This window comes from Schistocerca gregaria, chromosome 8, assembly GCF_023897955.1.
Source record: "Schistocerca gregaria isolate iqSchGreg1 chromosome 8, iqSchGreg1.2, whole genome shotgun sequence".
Classification (NCBI taxonomy): domain Eukaryota; kingdom Metazoa; phylum Arthropoda; class Insecta; order Orthoptera; family Acrididae; genus Schistocerca; species Schistocerca gregaria.
In genome coordinates this window covers 128719345-128730543 of record NC_064927.1, presented here as the reverse complement: position 1 = coordinate 128730543, position 11199 = coordinate 128719345, and positions in this window count along the sequence as shown.

Genomic DNA, 11199 nt, shown 5'->3' with positions numbered 1-11199 from the left:
TCTATATTAAAGTATACTACTGAACAAAATCACATGAGAGTAGAAGATAGCATAATTCTGATTCACTTATAAACTACAGATAGGATAGGAGAAGAGTCTGACTGCTTCATGAAACATGAAAAATGAGACAGACAGCTGGGGTAAGCATTATCACCACATAATGAACTCAACACAGAATACTGAACTCCCAACTTGTTATCTACACAAGAAATTAGTCCCAAATATACCTCAGTCCTGAGATTTTGAATCACCAAGAAATTGCACTCCAGCAGCAGTACTGCCAATTCCATAGTTAATAGTACCTCTTGTTTCACACTCTTTGCAGCTTAACAATAGCAACAATAATTTTTATCCCAGAAACATACATCACTACTATACCCTCTGTGTTCTTAATAGATTCAAATAATGCCCATGAAATACTATTTAGATCACTGCCACTGTCCAATAATCACTTACCATGTATACCTTCTACACTTGCTGTTATTACAGGGTGCCACACTTCCTTATTACTTACCATGTGATCTTCTTCATACAACAACTCCTCATTAATCTTTTCCCTGGAAAAACTATCATCCTGCTTATCAAAATGATTATCAGACCCACTGTCACTTTCTCTATGCTTTAGATTTTGTGCCTCTTTCACCTTTTTCTTCATTTTATTCAATTTTGAATCTACATTTTCATTTACTTTTACTGGTTTTTCCTCTACCTCTACTGCACACTTGGTTTCTACCTCAGTTTCTGAATCATTTTTAATGTGGTCGATTTGGTTCTCAAGTTTAACCGAATTTTCAGCACACTGTTTCTCGGAAGCCTCCACCTTCCTACTATTGTCATCAAGTAGCTTCTTTCTCTCTTCCACACATTTACTATGTATTAATGTTAATTTCTCAGCAGTATTATCACAATCTTTAACTACCACCTCAAACTTCTTATTTACTTCTGAAAGACTAGATCTAACTACCTTAATTTCAGAACTTTTAACACTGCAGTGCATCAGCAATCGTGAATAATTTAATGAGTATAAAGAATCTGCCTTGATTGCAAATAGAAACCAGATGTTGACCTAGGTTTCAGCACGGATAACCATGCCTTCTTTGCAACACACTAAAACTACAAATACTAATTTGACCCATTTCTGGTCAATAGCACTTAGAATTTAATATAGTAACTTTACAGACTTATCCAAGCATAGTCATCAAATATTATCACCGATGCCAAGTAATGGGTTGTTCATCCCTCATATTTTTTAGTCTGCTTCTAGCTGATGGTTTTTATTTTTTTAAATTTTTTTTTATTTTCTGTCCTGCATGCATGCATTTTGACCATTCTTGGAATTTGCTATTGCACATACATAGTTTCAGCCTATCCACATTCTATAGTTCTATAAAATTGTCCTTGAGCTAGGACATTATACAAACACACACATTAACTTCGTGCGCCTTTGACCCAGTCATTGGATCACTTTTGTAACACATTTTATGCCAATCACATGGAAGGATCACAGCCTAGCTGCCGGCACCACCTCAGTTTACCTGAGAGCCCGCAGCCCACCGAACGTTGGCTGTGGTGAGGAAGCATACTTTGGATGTTTGAGCTAAGTACAGCTATTGACATGGCACACACGTATTGTTTATTTTACATTTTATGCGAGTCTTTTGCCCTTTTGGGCATTCTGTATTAATGTTGGACTATGCCTCTATAGACAGTTTGTAGTTTTAGTGTGTTCCAAAGAAGACGTGGTTATCCATGCTAAAACCTAGGTCAACATCCGGTTTCTATTTGCAATTGAGGCAGATTCTTTACAATCATTACCTTAATTTCCTTTTTAATTTCTTTCTTAAGTTCATGTTTTAAGCTAGTCATGTCAGTTTTAATACAAATAATGTCTACTTTCATACTACTGATGCCTTCCTTCACACACTTACCACTGAAATGACTCAGACTTAGCATTAACATCACTTCCACTTTTTCATCTGCCAAAAACTTTTGCCCTTGCTGACTTTCGCTCTTCATTCCTCCCCCTTAACCTTAATGATTTCATCCAATTCAGTATTGTTTTTGTCCATTTTGTTCACATTACTACACAATAGGACTTTCGTTACCATCATTCAAAGTTACATTCACGTCTGATTTATAATGACTATCATCTACAGAACCAGTCCAACTTAGGTCTTTCTGTTTATTTAACAACTTAAACTTAACAGCTTTGTTCTCAGTCACACTGTCTTGATCGTTAAGGCCACTCAATATGTATCACTTAATATAAAATGGTTTTTACTTTGAAATAACCTTATTCTGAATCTCTCTTCTTCTGCTGCTGCTGTTGCTGTGGTTGTCATCTCGATTTGTCTTCTGCTGCAAGTTGTAACTCTCTCAGCACAGCATCTTGTTTATCGCAGTTAGATGTGTCCATCTGTGTGCTGATTGGCTGCTCTTGTACTCAGTGGCTGCTCCCACAGAACTCACTTGCTGATTGACTGCTTTTATACTATGGCCATGGAAACCATGCACTGATTAGCAGCTGCTCCTCCTTCGTTAAGACTGTATTGTAAACCACTCGAGTACACTGTCAAAGTTCACGAGTCCCACTTTATTGTGACCACATAAAATACTCCTTACCTGGGGCTCCATACGTGATGTTCAGCTCCTTTATCATCTTGTTGATTGTCCTCGGTGTCAATGTACTGTGTTGTGATACTGGCTGAAAAATTGGAGGTGAAATCCCAACACTAACTACTTTAAATAATGATGTAGCCAAGAGGTGCACAGTTGCATTTCACAGTCCTTTACTCTCACTGTTAACAACCCCCCCCCCCTTCCCAAATACTACACAGTTATATGGCCAGTTAACGATTGTTTAACTTTTGGTAAGTCTCATTAATAGGTTGTTGCAAGCAAACATCCACATACTGCAACAACAGTTTACTGTGGAACATCTACAAGCAGTAAAATCCTAACCACTCAGTCCACAGTTCATGAAGAATAAAAAGGTATGTATGGAACAAACACTGTTACTGTTTTAACACACGGCCTAATTGTGTTACTCCTACTTCACAGTTAAGTTGATGCATTGTTGTTGTTCTAACCAACACAGGTTTCTTGTCTGAAACTCAGCTGTGGACTGACTGACTCGGGACAAAAAAATTGGGCCTTTATTTATACTCATTAGAATAGGTACTGAAACTGTACATTGTTCAATGTTTTATTTACAGAAATTACAATTAAAATGTAATTCATTAAATTAACTGAATACATAGAAAAATTGTAACTTTTCAAGTTTCTTCTACTAGAACAATTAAACTGAATTATCTGTTTAAATCATGAAATTAACAAATATAGTTATGCAAACAATACTTTTAATGAAACTAAAAATTACTTTGGAATTAATTAAGGGCTGGCTTTGCTAACATGTTTTCAAATAGAGCCAAATAGATCTTTTAAGAATACCATTAGTTGTTCCTCCATATGTTTAAAGAGAAAAGAAAACCTTTTTCCTCAAAACAAAAGTGTCCATGATTACAGTACCAGGTCAGACAGTGACATACATGTTAAACATTGTAACACCACATTATGCCAAAAAGGTGTATATCATGCTGGAACAAAACTTTACAACCGATTACCAAGGCATATAAAATCTCTTACTGAACTACAAAGCTTTAAAATGTCTGTGACATCCTACCTTCTGAGAAACTGCTACTAGTCAGTCTCACAGTATCTTAGGCAAGAAAAAATGTAATTTGTATCTTTAATTGTAGAAATAAGTTATAAATATACAGTATTTCAAATATTTGTAATTATTAACTGTATAGATTTAATTTGTCATTAAAAATTTATAAAATGTATTTTTGACATTTGAAAATCGAATACCTGAAAAGGTTTTCTGTCCAATATCCTGTGTACAACATATGTAGTTAAAAAGAGATTTATATGGGCAAATAAATAAATTAGTGCAGAATTTATATTTGTTTATAAGTCAACAATAGAATTTAAGTTACAAAACAATCACTGATTTCACCCTATAACAAAAGATATTAACTAGGAATAGACAAAACAAATTAGAAAATCAATTACATGCAATAGTGGCCCCAGTGAAATAATAAGAAAAGACTTAAAAAACAGTATTTATAAAGAAGAGACATTTAATAATTTAATAATTAGTGGACACCAGCCACTCAGGAAATACACATTTTTCTCATGTATCCGTATTACAATAATTTCGCTGTGTAAGTTTTGAGGGCAAATAAATATAACAAAATGATCTAAAGAGATGACAAGATATGCTCTTTTGTTAATTTTTTAGTCATCTTCACTTCTTCTCTTGTCTTGGTTGTGTGTAGACAGACATCTTGCGAGTGCTGGAAAATGTAAGGATATTTGTACTAATTAATAAGATAATATGTTGATTAAATATTATTGTTCACTTTTAATTTGTAAAAGGTGATCCCGATTTTATGTATGCCTTCTTTGAATTAACCTGCATTCGAGTAATTTACAGTGCAACAATCACAGCAGCCTATGCAGCCAACGATGCCATTACATGGCAATATTAACTTATAAAAATTAGCGGAAGTGAAAAACTTGTCCACTATTAACATAATATACATTTTTCCACAGCCGCCCAATGTTGCAGAAAATATGTAGATTTAAGATTCTCATTTTCAGTACAACAGCCAAGAGCCAGAGCCAGGACTCCAACTGCAATGCAATGGTTAACAGAGGTAAGAAAAAAATACTCTTGCAGGTTTTGGGCCACAAATGTAATTAACAACTAAAGATTTTTTGCTTTAAAGTGAACTGTCTAGCCAAGGAAATTAATAAGAAAAGTTTATTCCATTGTTCAACTTATAAGCTCATGCTTTAAGATTCACTGACATAAAAAATAATTTACACTGAAGATTAATATTGTTAAAAAAGCGAACTTCACAGAAGCATTTGATTGTAAATCAAAATTGAATGAAATATCATTTTGATTAAGGCCCACCATGTAAGTTGGCAACAATCACCATTACCAATCAATTTCTGTAGTAAATTATAAATTAAATTACGACAGCCGATGGACATGAGAATACATAAAACAAATCACAAAATTAGATCTGGTGTTATATTATTTAAAACTCAGGCCAATCTTCTTCTTTTATGAAAATGCAGATTATACTCACACATGTTAATGGTACTCAGTTAAAATGCAAAAATGAATTTTAAGGAGGCATATGGCAAAATGAGAGGGGAAGTAAAAATATACCAGATTGTTTCATCACAGGCTTATTTCCTGCTCAAAGGGCTCCATTTTGTTTCATTGTTGTATTTCGAAATTGAACGTGTACACCCTGGTCTCTTCTCTTGTTATGTGAGTGAGTACCCTGATTTCTGATTACAAGTTGATGTTACGAGCACAAAACTTTACAGTATGCTTCATGATTAGATCAATAAGGAATGTCACTAACACAAGTACCCTAACCACAATGTACCATGCACTCTTTCACTCTGTACTTAACTATGGAATCATCTTCTGGGGCCAAAATTCTGAATCAATTAAGATATTCAAACTGCAGAAGAAGATAGTCACAACAATTATGTTCAAAAAACAAAGAGACACTTGTAAACTATTATTTAAGAAACTAAATATTTTGCCCCTCTCATGCCAATACATACTAGAATTATTATTCTTTACCAAAAAAGTATCAACAAAATTAGCAAAAATATGAATTACAATGATTATGACACAAGATCAAAAACCTCTCTAAGAATACTTACCCACTCAACAAAACTGTACAGTGATGGTGTAAAGTGCATGGGAATAAAATTATAGAACCATATTCCAACTTTTATACAAGAAATCCAAGAAATAAATAAATTCAAACAATCTCTCTTAATAAAAGACTGCTTTTATACCATCAAGGAATATTTGGAATCAAAGTTGTCTTAGTACACGATAATGTATCAAAGCTGAATGTTATTAAGTCAATTTTGAAAATTTAAGCTCCTAGCTTTCGGAATAAATGTTCCTTCATCAGGGAGGAGAGAGGGGAAAGAAAGGGAAGAAGGGAAAGTGGATTTAGTTACTCACAACCCAGGTTATGAAGCAACAGGGAAAGGAAAACAGGGAAGGTAGCAAGGATGGAGGCATGGTTGTCAGAGGGAAGCCAAAGATATTCTACTGCAGGTACTGTGCCAGCTTCAAACCAAAGAGGATGCATACAGAAGTAAAGAGGTGTATAGTGTAAAGATGTAGGATGGAAAGATGCATGAATGGCTAAAGAGGAAAGGGAAAGAGGAGAAGACTGAAAAGTAAATGGGAGTGAGGTTGTTTAACGTAGGTTTAGTCCAGGGGGATGGCGGGATGAAAGGATGTGCTGGAGTGCAAGTTCCCATCTCCGCAGTTCAGAGGGACTGGTGTTGGGTGGGAGAAGCCAAATGGCACGTACAGTGTAGCAGGTTCCTAGGTCCCTAGAATTATGCTGGAGGGCATGCTCCGCTACTGGGTATTGGACATCTCCTAGGCGGACAGTTCGTCTGTGTCCGTTCATGCGCTCAGCCAGTTTAGTTGTTGTCATACCGATGTAAAAGGCTGTGCAGTGCAGGCATGTCAGCTGATAAATGACATGTGTAGTCTCACACGTGGCCCTTCCTTGAATTGTGTATGTTTTCCTAGTAGCGGGGCTGGAGTAGGTGGTTGTGGGGGGATGCATGGGGCAGGTTTTGCAGCGGGGTCGGTTACAGGGGTAGGAACCACTGGGTAGAGAAGGTAGTCTGGGAATATTGCAGGGTTTAACAAGGATGTTACGGAGGTTAGGGGGACGACGAAAGGCAACTCTGGGTGGTGTGGGGAGAATTTTGTCAAGGGATGATCTCATTTCAGGGGTTGACTTGAGAAAGTCATATCCCTGGCGGAGTAATTTATTGATGTATTCGAGGCCAGGATAATATTGGGTGACAAGGGGGATGCTTCTGTGTGGTCTGAGGCTAGGAATATTGTTGTTGGACGGGGAGGAATGTATTGCTCGGGAGATCTGTTTGTGGACAAGGTCTGCAGGATAGTTGCGGGAGAGGAAAGCACTGGTCAGGTTATTGGTGTAATTGTTGAGGGATTCGTCACTGGAGCAGATACGTTTGCCACGAATACCTAGGCTGTAGGGAAGGGAGCGTTTGATGTGGAATGGATGGCAGCTATCAAAGTGAAGGTACTGTTGTTTGTTGGTGGGTTTGATATGGACAGAGGTGTGGATGTGAGCTTCAACAAGATGAAGGTCAACATCCAGGAAGGTGGCTTTGGTTTTGGAGAAGGACCAGGTGAAATTCAGATTCGAAAAGGAGTTGAGGTTATGGAGAAAATTAAGGAGTGTTTCTTCACCATGAGTCCAGACCACAAAGATGTCATCTATAAACCTATACCAGGCCAGGGGAAGCAGCTGTTGGGTCTCCACCTCTCAAACCCTTGCTTGGAGAACACACTCAGGAACATCATCCTAGAAGCCAGCCGCAAACTTGAGTCCCATGCCACACACCACCTGAAAAAACTATCCACAGTGCTATTGCAACACCTAAGAAGTGGGGTCCCTCTCCCTATCCCTCACAAACACCAACCACAACAGAACCGTCAACAAACCCCCCTCATAGCCAACAAACCTAGCCTAGCCACCCTACTCAATCTCCCCATCCCAGCACATACCCCACACAGACCAAATCTCAACTATAACCACAGTCAAATGCCACATATCACCAACTCCAATTCAGTTCTAAACCTCTCATCCAGATCCCTCTCTCCTCAAGAGACATCTGTTCTATCAAAAGGCTTAACCTTTAGCCCCACACCTAAATTCAACCACACTGCCCTGGTTAAAGATCTCCTCTCTTTCACCCGGAACCTCAACTGGAAATATCACTTCACCACCCAAACACAGCCCCCAAATACTAGACCCAGTGTTGAACCTTGTTTAGAACAGTTCCGACCGCCTTCTCAAAGGGATCCTCCTCCCCTCCCCCAAAACCATCCCTTGCAGACGTTTCAGGAATTCCTCACATCCAGTGTTGCCTCCCAGTCCTTCTTGAAGAACATTCCGACAACCCCCAACATCACCCCAGCTGAATCCCGTGCCATTAAACAGCTGAAAACAGACCGCTCTATTGTAATCCTTCCGGCGGATAAAGGCTCCACAACTGTGGTACTTGACCGTGTGGAGTATGTGGCAGAAGGACTGCGTCAACTCTCCGACATCTCAACCTACAAAGCTGTTACCCTGGATCCCATTCCCTCCATTCAGACTGAGCTGCAGAAAATCCTAAAAATCCAAGGTCCCTCACAAGGCCTCACAATGGCTTCCATAGACTTACTCACTCCACCTGAGCCACGTACCCCTACCTTCTACCTATTACCCAAAATCCACAAAGAGAACCATCCTGGCCGTCCCATTGTAGCAGGCTTCAAAGCCCCAACAGAACGTATCTCAGCTCTGGTAGACCAACACCTCCAACCTATCACCTGCAGGCTCCCATCCTACATCAAGGACACAAACCACTTCCTAGAACGCCTCAAATCCATTCCCACTCCTCTCCCACCTGAAACCTTTCTTGTCACCATAGATGCTACATCCCTTTACACAAACATCCCACACACCCATGGTCTCTCTGCCCTTGAGCACTACCTCTCCCAACGCCCACCCGAAGATCTTCCAAAAACCTCGTTCCTTATCACACTTACCAACTTCATCCTCACCCATAATTACTTCACTTTTGAAGGCCAGACCTACAAACAAATCAGGGGAACTGCCATGGGAACCAGGATGGCTCCATCCTATGCCAACCTCTTCATGGGCCGCATGGAGGAGGCTTTCCTGAAGACCCAACAGCTGCTTCCCCTGGCCTGGTATAGGTTTATAGATGACATCTTTGTGGTCTGGACTCATGGTGAAGAAACACTCCTTAATGTTCTCCATAACCTCAACTCCTTTTCGAATCTGAATTTCACCTGGTCCTTCTCCAAAACCAAAGCCACCTTCCTGGATGTTGACCTTCATCTTGTTGAAGCTCACATCCACACCTCTGTCCATATCAAACCCACCAACAAACAACAGTACCTTCACTTTGATAGCTGCCATCCATTCCACATCAAACGCTCCCTTCCCTACAGCCTAGGTATTCGTGGCAAACGTATCTGCTCCAGTGACGAATCCCTCAACAATTACACCAATAACCTGACCAGTGCTTTCCTCTCCCGCAACTATCCTGCAGACCTTGTCCACAAACAGATCTCCCGAGCAATACATTCCTCCCCGTCCAACAACAATATTCCTAGCCTCAGACCACACAGAAGCATCCCCCTTGTCACCCAATATTATCCTGGCCTCGAATACATCAATAAATTACTCCGCCAGGGATATGACTTTCTCAAGTCAACCCCTGAAATGAGATCATCCCTTGACAAAATTCTCCCACACCACCCAGAGTTGCCTTTCGTCGTCCCCCTAACCTCCGTAACATCCTTGTTAAACCCTGCAATATTCCCAGACTACCTTCTCTACCCAGTGGTTCCTACCCCTGTAACCGACCCCGCTGCAAAACCTGCCCCATGCATCCCCCCACAACCACCTACTCCAGCCCCGCTACTAGGAAAACATACACAATTCAAGGAAGGGCCACGTGTGAGACTACACATGTCATTTATCAGCTGACATGCCTGCACTGCACAGCCTTTTACATCGGTATGACAACAACTAAACTGGCTGAGCGCATGAACGGACACAGACGAACTGTCCGCCTAGGAGATGTCCAATACCCAGTAGCGGAGCATGCCCTCCAGCATAATTCTAGGGACCTAGGAACCTGCTACACTGTACGTGCCATTTGGCTTCTCCCACCCAACACCAGTCCCTCTGAACTGCGGAGATGGGAACTTGCACTCCAGCACATCCTTTCATCCCGCCATCCCCCTGGACTAAACCTACGTTAAACAACCTCACTCCCATTTACTTTTCAGTCTTCTCCTCTTTCCCTTTCCTCTTTAGCCATTCATGCATCTTTCCATCCTACATCTTTACACTATACACCTCTTTACTTCTGTATGCATCCTCTTTGGTTTGAAGCTGGCACAGTACCTGCAGTAGAATATCTTTGGCTTCCCTCTGACAACCATGCCTCCATCCTTGCTACCTTCCCTGTTTTCCTTTCCCTGTTGCTTCATAACCTGGGTTGTGAGTAACTAAATCCACTTTCCCTTCTTCCCTTTCTTTCCCCTCTCTCCTCCCTGATGAAGGAACATTTATTCCGAAAGCTAGGAGCTTAAATTTTCGGTTGTTTTTTGTGTCTCTATCGGCTGTACTGAGCTGAGGTAAGTACTGGCCAGCCCCTCTATCTCTTTGTTAGTAATTGTTTCACATCTTTATATGAGATTTTCCATTAATTAATTAAGTCAATTTTGTCACATCATGTAACAATTCTCTGCAAACCTATAACTTTAAGTTACATAATTTGTAGGTAATGTAAAATAACCATTCTTCTGTGTTCTTGTTTACTGTTTTAGACTCTTGTAAACTGTATATTATGTATTGACTTATCCCATATCAGTTGTACAAGCGATTGTACTGATTTGATCTATGGGACAAATAAATAAATCACCGTATAAGATTTTCCTAATAAAAAGAAATATAAACAAGGCAATGGAAGGACTTGAAGTTGTGTGAATGAAGGCTTGGATGAGTTTCTGGGAGCTGTCCTTTCTATGGCTTGTACAACTATCTTTAGGATGTGAAACAATTTTTGCCAGTACTTTAGTTTCCCTAAAAAGTTGAGATTCATCTTTGTTAAAGTACTCATCTTTTTATTGTTTCTTTTAATGTGGAGCTTGAAAGATTTTTTATTGCAGTAACATACGGTCTTCTGTTTCTTGGTTATAAATTTTGTGTGTTGGATCCATGTTAGATCCTCTACTATTCATATTCTAACAGACTTTGTAACATTTATATTTTCCAACTTTATGGTGTATAACTTTACAGGCAGGGCTAACATGTCTATTCTGTAGTGAGTGTATATTCGTAGTAACTTTTTTATGTTTCTTATTAGATTTTTTGCAGAATACCAGTTTGTAATGTCTGAAATGCATATTCTGATTTCATTCTGTTACTCTTTTTTAGTCATTCCTTTGACTAACAGATTTGTGTTATAGGACTTATCAATATACTTATGATGTAGGTTGGTTGGTTT